The sequence below is a fragment of the Mustela nivalis genome (genome assembly GCF_964662115.1).
Source record: "Mustela nivalis genome assembly, chromosome: 12".
NCBI lineage: Eukaryota > Metazoa > Chordata > Mammalia > Carnivora > Mustelidae > Mustela > Mustela nivalis.
Window position 1 is genome coordinate 47,360,299 of NC_139031.1, and position 17,080 is coordinate 47,377,378.

Here is a 17,080-nt window from a genome sequence, read left to right on the forward strand (position 1 = left end):
TTATAGAAATTAATTTGAAATGGGGTGACTGGGAGGCTCAGATGGTTAAGCATCTGCCTTCAGCTCAGGTCATGAGCCCAAGATCCCGGGATAGAGTCCCGCATCCGGTTCCCTGCTCAGCAGGGAGTCTGCTTTTCTCTCTCCCCCTGCTTCTGCTCCCTCTCTCCCACTCAAATGGATAAATAAAATCTTTTAAAAAAAGAAAAAAGAAATTAACTTGGAATGTATCAAAGTCCTAAATATAAGAGCAAAAACTGCAAAACTCTTAGAAAAAAACACAGAGGTAAATCTTCATGACCAGGGATTTAGCAAAGGATTCTTAGATATACCAAAAGCATGAGCAACAAAAGAAAAAACAGACAAATTAGACTTCATGAAAATTAAAACTTTCTGTGCTTCAAAGGACACCATCTAGAAAGTGAAAAGACAATGAACGGAATGGGAGAAAATAATTTGCAAATCACGTATCTGGTAAGGGACAGGTAGCTAGAATACACAAAGAGCTCATCCAACTCAATAATAACAAACAAAACTTAAGGTGACATGGTGACTACAGTTGATAATACTGCATTTGTACAATTTGTACAGTTGATAATACTGCATTTGTACAATTGAAATTTTCTAAAGGAGTAAAATATTCTCTCCAAAAAGAGAAAAAAAAAAAAAAAGGAAAGAAAAGGGGAAAAAAGTAAGGTGATGGATGAATCAAAAAGGTATTATCAAATCTTCACATTAACATTTTAAATATCTTACAATTTTATTTGTTAATTATGCCTCAATAAAGCTGGGAAAATAATAATAAAATAAATATATGTTTTATTATGTACATAAATATAATAATAAAATGATCTTTGATAACTAATAAAGATAACAGATAACTGGTAACTCATTTCAAAAACAGGCGAAGGATCCTCAATAGACATTCTTCCAGGGAAAATAGAGAAGTGGCCAATAGGCACATGAAAATATGTTCAATATCATCAGTCATCAGAAGAAAGCAAATCAAAACCACAGTGAGACACCACTTCACTTCACTCCCATTAGGCTGGCTAGAATCATAAAGTCCGATAGTAACAAATTTGGGCAAGGATACAGAGAAATCGGAACCCTCATACACTGCTGGTGGATTTGAAAAGGTGCGGCCACCTCATAGAACACTCCAGCAGTTTCTCAAACCATTAAACACAGACTCGCCATTTGACCCAGCAATTCTCCTAAGTATATACCCAAAAGAAAGGAAAATGTCCACAGAGAAATTAGTATATAAATATTGGCATTGTTCGTAATAGCCAAAAGGTGGAAATAACCCAAATGTCCATCAATGGACGAATGGATAAACAGACTGTGGTACGTCCATACAATGGAATGTTATTTGACAATAAAAAGGAATGAAGTAGTAATACCCACTACAACTTGGATGGACCTTGAAAACATTATGTTAGAAATGATCCACAAAAGTCCACATATTACACAAGTCCATTCACAGGAAAGTCCAGAATCAGGAACTCTTATAAAAAGAGAAAATAGATTACTGGTTGCTTAGGGTTACTGGGTTGGGTGGGTAGAGAGCAGAGGGGTGGAGTTCAGGTAATTCAGGGAAGTGATAGCTAAAGGGCAGTGAAATCAGCTAATAAAAATTTTCTAAAATTGACTATGGCTGGGACGGACTCCTGCGTGGCTCAGTGGGTTGTCTGCCTTCTGCTTAGGTCATGATCCCAGGGTCCTGGGCTCGAGTCCCACATAGGGCCCCTTTGGTCAGCAGGGAGCCTGCTTCTCCCTCTGCCTGCTGCTTTCCCAGCTTGTTCTCTCTTTCTCTTTCTCTTTCTCTCTCTCCCTCTCTGATAAAAAAAAAAAAAAAAAAAACCTTCTAAAATTTTTTTAAGTTAAAAAAAGTAAAATTGACAGTGGTAATGGTTGTATACAACTGCAAATATACTAGAACCAGTGAAGAGTACACTTAATTGGCCAAGTTGTATGCAGATCGTTCAATAAAGCTGTTTGTTTGACTTTTTTAAGCATTACCTGAAACTCGCTTGACCCATTTTATTCATACCCCCAGGGTCCCTCATCCTGCAAATCACAATGCCTGCCAAGCTGAAAGCCCTCCAGGCATCATCCTGGGTTCTCTCATCCCTACTTGGCTGTGACCCAGCCTTGCTCTGCATTCCCTCTTGCAACCCTTCCTCCCACTAGTCTCGGGAGCTCTACTCCTGGAGCCAGCAAGTATCCCACATTCACACTCCTCTCAACAGATCTACCATGGCTGCACCCTGGCTTCTCCACTCTTCCCTTCTCTTGTGAGCCTTACAAGTCAAAGCTGCTCAGGTCCTCAGAACTCCCATTTCTAAGGACCAGTAGAAAACCAAATTCCCCCAGTCACTACAGTCTCCAGACAATAACCTACTGACAAGTACCTAGAACCTAAGAATTTGTGACCAGCTCCCTCTTGCTCACTTCCTGGAATGACTTCCTTCTCTCTGGTTTCCTGCTTCTCCTTTCTACATTTTTAGGAACCTCCTCTCTGTTCTTTCCCACTTTTTCCTGATCACTCTTGGGTAATGACCCAACATCTCCTGGCCTTGCCTTAGGCTATTCGTTCCTGTGACCTCAGCTCTTGCCAATAATGCTCACCCTGTGACCAGATCACAACCCAGGAATTGCTCTTTAAAATGGAAAACTAGAACTCTCCTCTGATTACCACGGCCCACCCTTCCTTTTCTCACTTCCTCTTTCTCACCCAATTTGCTCTACTGCTTGAATGAAAAACCACCAGAACTTTCATCCTACCCTTCCTATTGTCCCTCTGGACTTCATTTCCTTGAACCTTTCAAACACTCTCCCCCCAGCGCCCCTCATTTCCTGTTCCACTGACACACTTCTGTCAAACTCCAAACATGGATCAACGTCATTCCTGTCACCTCTATTTCTTCTCACCCCACCCACCACTGAAGAAAAATCCTCTCATTTCTGTGACTGGTTCCATCACCAAGTATGAGTTCCAGCTTTGGCAGAATCCTCCAGGGTTCAAGAATCTTCCACTCATGCCATCATCTTCAGACCTTCACCTCTCACCTCCTGCCACCCATCAACTCCTCCTGGTCTGCTACCGCTCTGTCATCTGATAACTCTTATTTCCTACCTCATCAAAACAGTAAGATCGGGGCGCCTGGGTGGCTCAGTGGGTTAAAGCCTCTGCCTTCGGCTCAGGTCATGATCCCAGGGTTCTGGGATCGAGCCCCGCATCGGGCTCTCTGCTCAGCGGAGAGCCTGCTTCCCTCTCTCTCTCTCTCTGCCTACTTGTGATCTCTCTGTCAAATAAATAAATAAAATCTTATTAAAAAAAAAAAAAAACAGTAAGACCACCAGATTTACACTCTTCATCTTGGTTCTCTGTCCCCTTGAACTCTACCTACATATTCACTCACTTCCCTCAGTCTCACAGAAAAGGATCACACTCTCCCGTCTTCATGATCTTAGTTCTTCTACTTCCTTCGAGACATTGGTTCAACTGTCCCTCACCCTTACTAACTCTGACTGCTTCCTTCCCCAACAAACAAGCTCAGCTTCCTCTCATCCCAGTGTAGATGGGCAACCCTGGTTAATCCATTCAACCTATTAAGGACCAGGCCCTGCCACAGACATCAAAGATGGGGCACCGAACTAGACACTAGGTCCCCAGTTTCACTGACATCATAGTGGGAAGAGACAGGAAACAAATAAAGCAAATAAATGGACAAGGTAATAAGCAAGCATAATGAAAAAAACAACAGGATGATGTAATCGAGAGTGACTACAGGTACTTGGTGGGGACTACTTCACGTTCGGGTGATCAAGGAAGGCATCTCTGAGCAAGTGACACTTGAACTGGAACCTGAAAGGCAAGAGAGAGCCAGGGAAAAGGCAGTCTTGGGGAAGTGCACTCCATAGTGAGGCTCACGATGGGGGAATGGGTCTTTTTCTCCCTTCTTCTGCACTGACACCCCCAGGGCTGGCCTTAGGTACACAGTGGATAGTATGTTCCTGGCAAGGGAACGAGTAGTTCTCTAGTGAGACACAGCACATAGCTTCTCAGCAGAAGCCACAGACTCACTGTCCCCTTCCACTTCCCCTTCAATTGTCCTAATTGAATTAGGACAATTCTCCCAAAAGGGCCACTGGCAGCCCTCTTCTCTTCCACTCTGCATTCATTCTGTTTTGGCTACCGCTCTCATATTACATGCAAAGAAGTCCAGAGTCAGAACTGTCTTTGAGGACAGCCTGGTCACCTCCTAGGCAACGTTTCCATCGAGACCTCCTGTCAGCAGCTCTCACTTACTGTGTCCAATCCAGGCCAACTGTAACATGACATCTTTTCCCTGTGCACGTCTGTGGCCTTGCCAATTCCCCCACCTCATGTATTGCCCATTTTAATAATTAATTGTGTCAATATCCACAAAGTGCCTCAGATGGAAATCCCAGAAACTGTCTTTGATTCCTTCCTTGCCCTTACTTTCCAAATCCAATTGGTCAGGAAGCCCCACCAAGCCTCTCTCTAAATGTCTTCTGAGTCCACTCCCTTCTGTGGGCCTCCACTGGCACTGGACTAGTTCAGGATCTTGTCATTTCTCTCCTGAACTCGAGCTGGAATAACATAGATTCCCAGGGCCCAACACACTTAGTAGACTTTTGAATAAACAAAAGAGAAGGAACAGGCATGAACGAACAAATTGACTGAGTGAACCAATGAGTAAGAAAATCACTGAATAAATAAAAGAATAAAGGCATATTATGTACAAGAAAACTAAGAAATATATAGTTTAATGAGGGAGATGCGACCAAGCAAGTACAGGGCATTAGGAGATGAACAGTATTGGGGGCGGTGGGGCAGGGTGAGGCGGGGCTAGGTGGCGTGAGGCAGGGTGGGGACTAACCCTCCTTATGTGTCTTCCAGTCCTCGAGTCCTAAACCAGGCACTTCACACACAGTTCACATGAGACTCACCCAGCAACTAGATGATATACTGGGCTTCTGATGGGGAAAATGACATTCGAAGGAGTTAAATAACCATCTAAGGTCACCCAACTCATATATGGCAGGGTTCAGATTCAAACCTAGGTCTGTAGGTCCCAAATCCCATTATGGGTCATGGTCACAGGTTTACAGAATAGGCTGGACCTCTAAAGATGATCATAATAATAGCCAACACACAGAGTGCTTCTGACAGAGTCACCATTCTACGAACTTTGCATAGATCCTCAAAGAAATCCTATGAGGGGCACCTGGGCAGCTCAGTCAATTAAGCATCTGTCTTCAGCTCTAATCATGATTTGGGAGTCCCGAGATCGAGCGCTGGGTCACCTGGGGCTCCCTGCTCATCGGGGAGCTTGCTTCTCCCTCTCCCTCTGCCCCTCCCCTGGCTCCCATGTGTTCTCTCTCTCTCTCTAATAAATAAATTAAATTAAAAAAAAAATCCTATGAGGTAAGCAAGAATGTGATTCCCCACTTTACAATCAAGAAAACAGGGATACCAAGAAATTCACAAGTAATTTGGCAAGGGTCATAAAGCTACGAAGTGACAGAATTGGGATCTGAGCCCAGACAGTGTGGCTCCAGCGTCTGTGTGGGTCATCCCTTCAACCTTCTGTCCCACCGCCTTCATGCTGGAGGTTAAGATGGCAGAGGGTGACTCCAAGAGGAGGGAACGTGTGATTACAGACCGCAAGGCCCAAAGGTGGGAACAGGAAGTGGTTCACTGTGGCTGGGACCGAGGGGATGGTAGACAGTAAGGCCCCAGAGGAAAGATGGGGTCAGACACGCAGCTTCCTGTTAGCTGGTCCAGGGCCACCAGCTGCCTTGTTTGACATGTAAAGTGCCTCCGTCTTTCACAAGGCAGTGAACAGTCAGAGGCACATGTTCATTCTGTTTTCTTAACCAGCGTATTTAGTTCTCCTAAATCTGAAGGTGGAAGAGCTAAAAGGTACAGAAATAGCTAATGTGTTCAATGTCTTACCATGAACTTGCTGGTACAACCTGCCGTACTGTCCATGGAGTTGAGTGTCAGCACCCCAACCTACTGGCACTTAACTTCAATGCAGTATTAGTTTGAAAAGATTACACATATTCTTAAAATCTCTATTTTTTTTTTTTTGGAGAGAGAGAGAGAGAGCAAGTGAGCATGTGTGGGAAGGGGCAGAGACAGAGGGAGAGAGAGAATCTTAAGCAGGCTCCATGTTCACCACAAATGAGACACGGGGCTCAGTGTCACGACCCTGAGATCCTGATCTGAGCCAAAATGAAGAGTCGGACGTTGAACTGATTGAGCCACTCAAAAATCTCAAATTTTTTTTCACAGTACATCAAATGTGAGCCAATAAATTGCCATCTTTATGCCTCCGTACTGTGAAGTTACACACAAATCAGTGAGATCTAAATTTTTCTTAGGAAAACTTTTGTAGAAACTAATTAAAAGGGAGATCCCCAAACAAACCTTTCGCTCTAACATGGCTTCAGAAAGTAAAGGAGGACAGGACTGGCAAGCCATCTAAAGAAACCCTTAGGTCATTCTGGTTCAGATTCTTATTCTCATCAATCATTGGGAAAGATCATCTGGGGGAATCTGTAAGTGCTACTCTAGTTCCTTTCTTCATGGGAATCTAGAAGGTTAAACAGTAATCACTTCAGTCTCAAGGCCTCCCAAATTGTAGGAGACCAACACAGTCATTCCTCATGGTCAAGGGGAGGGACCTCAGGACTAAGTGAAAGATCCCAAAGAAATGTTCTCTGACCTCTGAAAGTAAGTATTCAAAAGGGCTTGTTTGGCTCCATGGGAAAGGGGCAGGATCAGATCACCCAGTGCCCTCTGCCATGGGGGTGTCAAGCAGGGAGAAGATGGGAGATAAAGCAGAGGCAGAGTGACGTGAGCAATGCGTCAGACAGAAATAACCCCTGCCCTAAGCCTTGTCAGAGCCCCATGTTAAAACATAGTAAATTACAAGAAAGCGAAGTGATTTGTTCAGCCCCTTAACATAAGCTGTGGCTGAACACAGAGAGGTAGAGGACAGCATAGTTACTAGGGTGCCCAGCGGTCAGCTGGCCTTGCTCACTCCCAGTACGTGGTTCATGTCCTGCTCCAGAAACCTGAGCCAGCTGTCACTGTTGGATCCGTGACCTCATGGGGCTCAGGTCCAACTAGAAAGGAGTCTTGGCCTGGGGAGTCTGGCTAGGAAAGGACTCAGGGGCAAGGCCTCACAAAACTGACCAAATTAAAGCCAGAGGGATTGTTTTTTAGTCAACGCTGATCTTGTGATCTTGTCAGCTATTTCAAGTCCAAAGATTAACAAAATTACTAGAAGGGCAAACAGATGCAGGTGGTTGGGGAGTGGGAAAGAAAACCCAAACTGCCTTTGTTCTAGAAGCAGACTTGACAGACTCAAGTTCTCCGGGAATACATCTGGACTGAAACAAAAGTCAAGATTTCAACAGGGCTAAATTGTTACCTTCACACATTTGAAAAGAGTAAGCTAGCTGGGAGAATCATCATGTCCATGAACTAGCTCTGTCCCGTGGCTCCAGGCTGGCACTGCTCCGCCTGCCCCATGGGCACATAAGACATGACTCTGTGAGTTGGAGCAGTGCTCTGACCTGAATACAGGCTTACTGACTCCAAAGCCTCATGCTCACACTGATGAAGTTCTTAAACCTAGGTGAGGTTTGGTGGGGTGAGGTTCGGAGGCAACGGCTAAGAAAGAATTCTTAAGACGTCTTTGGTGCAAAAAGGTGGTTTATTAGAGCACGGGGACAGGACCCTTGGGCAAACAGAGATGCTGCGCCAGGTTGTGAGGGATGGCAGGTTATGTACCCTGCGGTTGGGGGAAGGTGAGGTAAAGGGGGTGATGTTAGTCTCTAAGGAATTTTGGAAGCAAGGTCTCCAGGACCTTGAGGGGCTAGCTATTGTTGGGAGAAAGGTTATTCATTACTAGTAGTAAAAATCTTCTTGTGAGACCCTTTAGATGTATATCAGTGGGCCATATGCTTGGGAATGATTCTCGACACTATCTTGGAGCTAGCTCTAGAGATAAAGTTTCATATTTCTCCTATCAAGTGTCCTTGTTAGTGAGATTTGGGTTTAGAAGAAATTTAAATTTATTTAGGGCTTGAGCAACTGAGTTATTTGCCTCTGGAAATTGTGCTATTATTAGATAGCTTCTTTGTTGTAAATCTCTAGGACATTGGTAAACCAAAGGAGACTCCTGTCTTGCAGGACTGTGATCTCTGCAAATTAACTATTTGTTTTTATTTTAGGACAGCCAGGGGTGCCTGAGGAATGTGACACATATTATTGAGGGGAGCGGGTGGAGAGGGGGGTGCAAGGTGCCAGCTTTTGCTTTGTCCTCAGCCAGCCTCCTGCTCCCTCATCAACACCTCCTCCAACCCAGCATTCCCACTTCTAAGAAGGGATCCCAAAGAAAGACGAGCACCCCTGTGAGGCTGCTCACCTGGGACCATGTTTAGAACTAGAGACACCGAGAAAACCCAAACGCCCGCTAGTAAGGGAATGATTAAAGTAAGACACATTCGTGGAATACCTTGCAGTTGTTCAAAAAAGGGAAAGCGGAATCTGTCAGTGCTCTCCGTGACGCACAAAGTGGGAACGGCGACTTGCAGAACATGTGGTGATTCCATTGCTGGGGTGTGTCCATTGTCACAAAGAAAATGAAAGGCCCAAAATGGAGTCACATATGCCAGACCATGCCAGCAAACCGGGGCTTTATACCTAACCTAAATGCAGTTTAAAGCTCCCCCAGAAATGTAGTCTTCACAGGTCAGTCAGAAATTATCTGTTCAGTACCAATACAATAATCTGTCACATGGACCCTCTTCATCCCACTCCCCCATGCTCCCCCACCCAAAGGACAGTGAGGTAATCTGCTGGTCATACCCCTACTCTTCCCAAGGGAAAATGACCTTGCCTGAAGATTTTTTTTTTGCTAATAACTTCCCTACCCCATCCTTCTTCCTATAAAAACCTTCCACTTTGTACAGCTCCCAAGAGCATCTCTCTACTTGCTAGTTGGGATGCTGATCGGTTGAATTTTTGTTCTTTAACAATATACATGCGGGTACATTTCATGCACTGAAAAGCATTCCAGAGCATGTGTGCCAAAGTGAATCCAACTGAGCAATTCTTTTTTCTACTTTATACACTCCTGGGTCATCAACAACTCTTATTTTTTAACATACATTACTTTTGTGATTTGAAAACACAGATAAAACAGATGTGTTAAATGCACAGAGAATATACAAATATGTAAAATAACCTGGAGCCCCCAGGCATCTTTATTCCTTCTCTGCAGAGTCAGGAAAAACCAATACTAGGAAAGGAAACAAAGCCTGGGGAAGAGACCACTCCACTTCCTCTCCGCCCCCCATGCCCCCCAACCCCCAGCCCCAGCACTGTTTGATATTTCTCCCTCCCTTAGCGGACACATCAGGCTGTATTTGTATCCAGTTCTGACCCATCAAAAACAATGCTTAAATTTTTGAGACAGGATTCACATTAGCATAAAAATAAAACAGGAACCATGAGCACCTGCAACCAGGTTTGGAAGCCAGTTCGGCTGGGCCCAGACAGGCTCCATGGAAGTCAGCGCTGGTATCAGGCGCTGACAGCCAGCAGCTGCAGCGGCCAAAGGTCTCCGGGATAGCCTTTCCAACTCCACCCATACTGCCTACACCCATTTCTGGGTACATTATCTCCAATTCATCCTTCCCTTGCTTCCAAGTGGACAGGAAGCAGTTCTCAAAGAGCTTTAAGGCAACAAACAATAGTTGACCAGAAGATACTAAAGCTATTAACATAGGAATTGTGATACAGATAGGAAAGAATGCGGAAAAAGGAAAAATGTTATTTTAAGTAGAAATTCCTAATACTCATAAGCATCTTTAATTTTTGGTTGATATACATTAGTGCTCCCTAAGCCCCGTTCTGTAAAACCAAGGTTTATAACAATCAGGAAACTAATCCAGAAGAACATCACGACAATATCCACTTCCACTGACTCAGTGAATAAATCTAAATTCAACAAGCTTCCCCATGCTCTTCAGAGGCCACGGATATTTGTCATAAGCCTTTCTCATGACTGTGTAAGTCTAATTAATCTTCTGACATATATTACCCTCCTGACACAGGGGTTTGAAAATCTTCAATAACTAGCCCAAAAGGCAGGATGGAAGTGTTTGGAGCTCAGATTTGGAGCCATTGACATCTGGGTTCAAATTCCATCTATGACACTCATGGCTATGTGTACTTGGACAAGTGACCTAACTTCTCTGGTCCTCCATTTTCTCACAGGGAGGAATATAGGATTCTTAATAGTGCCTATTTCATAGGGTGAGGATTAAATCAGGAACGTTATGCACTCAAAGCACTTACCAAGTGTGCAATAAAACTTAAGTGTGACCACTGGCTGAATCCGTTGTTCCTTTTTCTTCAAAATCTAAGAACAATGAAAGATACAAAAAATTGTTAATCTTTCAGTAAAAAGCTGGATTGTATGCCTATACATGGGCATGTATATGTCCCAGAGCACAGAAAGAAAAGCAAAACGTGCCCTTCTCCAAGGATGCACAGGGACCACCAGCCCTTTAGCTGTAAGAAATATCCATGCAAAACTGAAAATGCAGCAGTAAAAATCACTGGGCAAATAGAATACAGTATTGGTACAGAAAGTACTCATTAGCCTAGCTACTCATGACTGACTGCCATGAGAAACAGAAATGTAGGAGATGTGATCTAAAAATACTGTCTTAGAATCCTAGTACACAACAACTGCTTCCAAGGCAGCCTCATCCTGAACGTGACTTCACACAAGTACGGCGTTGTTTAAGCCTTTCCCATGTCTTAGATGCCAAGGACACTTGGCCTCATTGAAGACCATCGATTAATCTCCCTTTAGGCTTTTATTTTCCAAGTTAGGTATCCTCATGTATGTAGTAGCTCTTGCTAACCAGATAAAAGAAAAAAAAAAAAGGTTTAAACAACTATCTTTTCAAAGTTTCCAAATGAACAGAAAACACCAGCAGTAATCAGAATAGCTCCTGTTTCGGGGCACCTGGGTGGCTCAGTGGGTTAAGCCGCTGCCTTCGGCTCAGGTCATGATCTCAGGGTCCTGGGATCGAGTCCCGCGTCGGGCTCTCTGCTCAGCAGGGAGCCTGCTTCCCTCTCTCTCTCTCTGCCTGCCTCTCCATCTACTTGTGATCTCTCTCTGTCAAATAAATAAATAAAAAATCTTTAAAAAAAAAAAAAAAAAAAAAAAAAAAAAAAAAAAGAATAGCTCCTGTTTCTGAGTGTCAGCTATGCGCAGGCATTGTGCGGAGTATGGTATGCACACCGCCTCACTGAATTCCCACAACCACCCATTTTATAGAGGAAGACACTGAAGGCTTAGGGAGGTGAAGTCGCTTGCTCAAGGTCATCACAAGATCACCAAATGGTACAAGGACAATGCTGGAATTCAGGCCTGTTTAGTTAATCTCTCCTCACTCGTCCAATCTTGATCCCCATCTCACTAACCCAGAGGAGCTTCCCTAACTCCCTCCAGCAAAGACAGATCCCCTAGTCACACTTCCCTTGCACTATCACCTTCCTTTACAGTTCTGATCCCATTGATATTTTTACACTTACTTGTGTCAATAGTGAATCCATGTCTGTCTCCCCACCAAACTGGAAGCTCAGGCACAGCACAGCTCCTCACCATGCTTGTTTACTTTGGATCTGACCTCTTACCACAGTACCAGGCATACAATGGGTTCTCCATACACATCTGCACCAATTGCATGAATAATGGAGAAAAACAGGACTCAGAAATCAGCCAGCCACTTGGGCACTGCACCAAGGACTGGCAGCCCAGTGGACATCCATGTGTAGGCACCACAATGCTACCTACCCATTCTCAGGGGCAAGATAACAATCTTGGGAGAGCTGGAAAAAGACCGCAAACACAAAAGCTCCCAGTGGTGAGACATAGTACCATCTTCCCATTTGAAAGAGGGTAGTACAAGAGCTGGACTCGACATCATGAATAATAAATCATGTTTCTGATTCATTCTGGTTCATTCTTTCCACTACATATGGCTTATTTCTGTTTCAGTTCCTTTTTTTTAAATTAAACAATTTTTTCTAAATATTTTATTTATAAGTATTCTCTACACCCAGTGTGTGGCTTGAACTCACAACCCCGAGATCAAGAGTCTCATGCTCCACTGTCTGAGCCAGAGAGGAGCTCCCCCCACCCGCCCCGCCTTGCTGTTTTGATTCTTTTTTCTGCTATTTTAATCTGCTTTCTAAGTCCCTTCCCTGAATATCTGTTTTCTCAAAACACTTGAAGCAGAATCACATGGTGTTCACAGGCTATTTTCTTAACACTCAGCTACGAAACTGAAAGCAACTGGAAATAAAGGAAACTATATTCACAACAAAAAATAGTTATTAAATCTCAGCACTTCTTCACAAGTCACTGTCACAAGGAAAATCCCAAGGACTGTATTTGTCTTTTTTTAAGTAGGCGCGATGCCCAACATGGAGCCCAAACTCACAACCCCAAGGTCAAGAGTCACATGCTCCACCAACTGGGCAAGCCAAGCACCCCGGAAATTTTTTTAAGATTTTAAGTAATCTCTACCCCCAATGTAGGGTTTGAACTCACAACCCCAACATCAGGAGACATGCTGGATCAACTGAGCAAGCCAGGTGACCCTAGGCAAAATCTTTTAAGCAAGCCCTAGCACCATCCCATGTTATAGCCACTCATAATAACAAAATGTGAAACAGTAGAAGGACTGAGTCCTTCACAAGAATGGACTATATTTGGGGTGCCTGGCTGGCTCAATCAGTAGAGCTTCATCCAACTCTTGATCCCAAGGTTATAAGTTCACGTTAGGTATAGAGCCTTCTTTAAAAAGGGGGGGGGGGTTGCTTGGGTGGCTCAGTGGGTTAAAGCCTCTATCTTCAGCTCAGGTCATGATCCCAGGATCCTGGGATCGAGCCCCGCGTTGGGTTCTCTGCTCAGCAGGAAGTCTGCTTCCTCCTCTCTCTCTGCCTGATTCTCTGCCTACTTGTGATCTCCGTCTGTCAAATAAATAAATAAAATCTTAAAAAAAAAAATGCAGCCTTATTAAAAAAAAAAAAAGATAGTATTTGAGAAAGGACTGTATTTTTTAAAACATATTCACAGTAAGCATTTTAGTCCAACAAGACAAAAAAGGAGTAACTTTTAAAAAAAGAAAAATACATTTGCTATCTGTCAAAAAATTAGGTTTTTAAAGGACTTGGGGTCTGATTATCAGTCTGATGACAGCTCCAACTTTGCAGTGTTTTTCTTTTTTATACTGCAGGTGAAACACTGAGCTCTGAGAGGAGAGGGGAGGTGGAGACACTCCAGGCAGGCGGTTTTGTTACACAAATGCTCAGGAAAGATAGGGGGAGGGGGGGACATTAGCCATACGGCCTTGGCAAAGCCCCAAATTCATGAAAGCACTACACAATCTAACCCTTTTTTAACATGCAATCTTTATAGGTATAGAATTCCTTCTGAATATTCTTTTCAGAGCATCACGGATATAGCAGGCCTCCCCGGCCTGGCAGAACAATCCTGGAGAACCCAGCCACGCAACCTCTTAGCCAAGAAAAGTACCGCAGGTAAGTGAAACAACAGCCTCACGGAGGAAAGACATCAGGTTACAGGTTCTAATGCAATCACTTATCTTCTAGAAGAACCAGTCTAGAGAGCTACTGTCTAATACGGTACTCATCAGTAGCAATCCCACACTGCATACTTAAAAACTTGTTAAGGGGCGCCCAGGTGGCTCAGTCAGTTAAGTGTCCAACTCTTGATCTCAGCTCAGGTCTTGAGCTCAGGGTTATGAGTTCAAGTCCCGTGTTGGGCTCCATGCTGGCTGTGGAGCCTACTTTAAAAAAAGGGGGTAGGGATTGTTAAGAGGGCAGATCTCATATTAAGTATTCTTACTACAACAACAAAAAAAAATTTTTTAAATGATCAGATATCTGCTAAGTGGTTTTCTAGTTAGTCACACAGGAAAGACTGAGAAAGAAAACTGCAGGATTCCCAAATTGTTGCACACAAAGATGTCCCTTCATGCCTCTTCTGTGAACACACACACACACACGCGCGCGCACACACATGCACACTCACACACAACTAGCATCTTCCCCCTTTTGCCAGTTAACTTCTACATCTTGATTCCTATGCGGGCTTCATGGGTCTTCTTCACATAAACACTTGGCCCTTCCCCAAGAGGCAGCACCATGTAAAAAAAGAAAAAAAAAAAGGTTCTGTTTCCCAAGTCGGCTACCACCTGCGGAAGGAGTTGCTCCAAGCTCTTAAGGCCCTGCACGAGCCTATGTGTAGCCTCTACTTTGAATGAAGTAGCCCAGAGCCAGCTCTACTTACGACCATTATCATCTTGAGTCTCCTCAGATCACTCTAAGCGGCTCAAACTGCTTTATCATGACGGTCCTAAATCTCTAGCTATTCCTCCTGGTAAATATAATAAAGTCAACAGGGGCCAAAGCTTTCATCCTTTGCTGCAAAAGCCCAGTTTCTCCCTCCTCTCCTGCACACAGGACTGGGAAGGAGGGAGCCCACCTGCGTGCTCACCGTTCCTCCTGGCCTGGTTCTGAGAAGGCAGTGACGGGAAACGCCAGGCGCCTGTCCAACCACCACCCAGACACAAGCTGGAAGCCCTGGCAGAGGAAAAGAGAACCTCCACTGTGGGATGGAGGGAAAGGAGGAGCAAAGCGCTCACAGATGTGTCCCCACCCCCACCCAGAAACCCAGGAGACCTGGAGCCCAGACCGCCACTTTACCAGAAAGCCTCTGTCCGGCTAACCTGAACGCCACCGTGTACAATGACGACTTGGTCTTGTCACGGACATCGCCCTGTACCCATAAGCTGTCAGCACATATACTACTGTCTCTTGTTTGTGACTCGTCTCCACAAGAGCAGGGCGGGTATCGTGCCTGCTTTTTCACTAGTTTATACCAACCACTGCATAGGGACTCAAGAACTATGCAGCGGATGAGTGAATGAATAAATGAATGAGTGATATCCTAGTCCCACAATCCTCTGAGGTGCAGAAAGTGCTATATGGTCTCTGTTTCTCAGAGAAGAAGAGAGACCTAATGAAGGTGATCACTTGTCCAAGGACAAGCGGGCCTGGGCATTTCCACACATGATCATAAAAAATCCACTCGTTAGCACCTACCTGTCCCTTTGCAAAAGTCCACTTATCAGAGAAGGTAGCAGAGAAGAGGCCTTGAAAGACGGACACTCTAGCATCGAAATTTTAGGGAGTGAACAAAACAAAAGTGAGCGGAGAGGCAGAAGGAGGAGAGGAGTCAAGAGCACAGAGTTCTCAGGGGTGGGGAAGGAAAGACATGCTGGGGACCCCGTATTTCAGGGACAGCTCCCTGGGAGGCCCTGGGTATCTCAGAGTCAGCAAGAGGAACTGGAGCTGAGGAGAAGGATTTCCAAAAAAGCAGGAACCAGGCAGCTGGCCTGGAAAATTCAGATTCCCATTTCTACTTACAACGCTCCTCCTAGGGATCATTCTCTCCAAGAACTCCGAAAGGTTTTGGTGGCTCATCTGCTCAAGAACCAGCTCTACATGTTGAGAGGACACAGACCCCAAAAGGCCAAAAGGAACTGGACTTCCGAAAGACAGCAGGGGTAGGCCCAGGCTCACCCCTGGGCTCAGCCATTAGCCTGTAGGGACCTGTTGAGGCCACAGGGGTCAGGTTTCTGCTTCTCGACCTACGGGGACACAGAAGAGGCTGAAAGCTGGCTTTGAAGAAGTAGGTGACTGTGAGGATCCATACAGGAAAGCCAACGATCCATACCAGTGTTCTCTAGAGACCCTGAACCCTGATGAGATCCTAGGTGGGGGACCCCACACCCAAATCCTGCAGGGCGGTAGAGGGAGTGCTGAGGGGGATGAAGATGCTCATCTTGGTTAGAGGTCATGCCGCTCATTGTGAGGGGACAGAAAAGACAGGCAAGTGGGAAGATGACTCTGAAGTTAGGGCTCAGAAACCAAACCCACCTCCCCACTTAAAGAAATGTGATCAGCACCCTTGCTCTACTCAAGTCATCCTTCCTGCTGAATCCTCTGGGGCACTAGGTGGAGGCTCTTCAGTCCAGGTCCCCAGGTCACCATCATCTGGCTCTGTACTCCTAAACAGCCTTATTTTCTGCTCCTTCTCCCCATCATTGCTCCCACCATTCAACTGAGCTTGCTGTCCTCAGATGCTCCACCATTACTAACTGCCTCTGCCTTACCCATCCATTAGGGCAAAATATCAATAGTCAACATTTCCACGCCCTTGGGATGGCCAGGAACTACCCCAAGCACTTGATACACATTAACTTACTGACTCTGCACAACAGCCCTATGAAGAGCTATTATTAGCATCCCCACTTTACAGATTAGAACTGAGGCACAGAAAGATTGTCTTTCTCCAGGCCCCACACTAGGAAGAGGGAGAGACAAGATTTAAGCCCACAGTCAGTACCAGAGTCCTTCTTCCCAACCAGCAAGCTGCACTGCCTCTCACGGCACAAACCCAGCCAGCATCTCCTCCCCAAGCCTTTCCAGACTCCTTTGTGGACAGCTCCTTGCAATCTTCCTGCCACTTTCCACATTGGCTTGGCATGACTATTGATTAGATTCTTGTCATCACTTCCCTTCTAAATTAGAAAGCACACGAGAGCAAGGCTTCAGGGTTCTTTCTCCATTATCTCCCTGATCATTTCCTAGAGCTGTTGTAACAAATTGTCATCAGTTTTGTGGCTTAAAACAACACAGATCTATTACCGTTTGGCTCTGTAGGTCAGAAATCCAACACCAATCTCTCTTGGCTAAAATCAAGGCAAATGCAAGGCTGGGGGCTCCAAAGAAGAGACTGCTCCCTTGCCTTTTCCAACTTCTAGAGGCTGCTGGCATTCCTGGCTCCCAGCCCCTTTCTTCATCTTCCAAGCCAGCCACATATCATATCTCTGATCCTTCTTTTGTGGGCACATCTCC

At 44.9% G+C, this 17,080-nt stretch overlaps 1 protein-coding gene across 5 annotated transcripts in view; it reads right to left on the reverse strand.

Moving 5' to 3' along the window:
- The window catches only part of SNX10 (sorting nexin 10), a 71,454-nt gene that overhangs the window by 41,324 nt on the left and 13,050 nt on the right, over window positions 1-17,080 (reverse strand). For 4 of the 5 annotated variants that reach the window (XM_082693211.1, XM_082693210.1, XM_082693214.1 and 1 more), the window contains exon 2: window positions 10,412-10,475. The exons of the other annotated variant lie outside the window; for it this stretch is intronic. The gene's annotated coding sequence lies outside the window, so the exon portion shown is untranslated. The remainder of the gene's footprint in view (window positions 1-10,411; window positions 10,476-17,080) is intronic. 5 annotated transcript variants of the gene reach the window in all.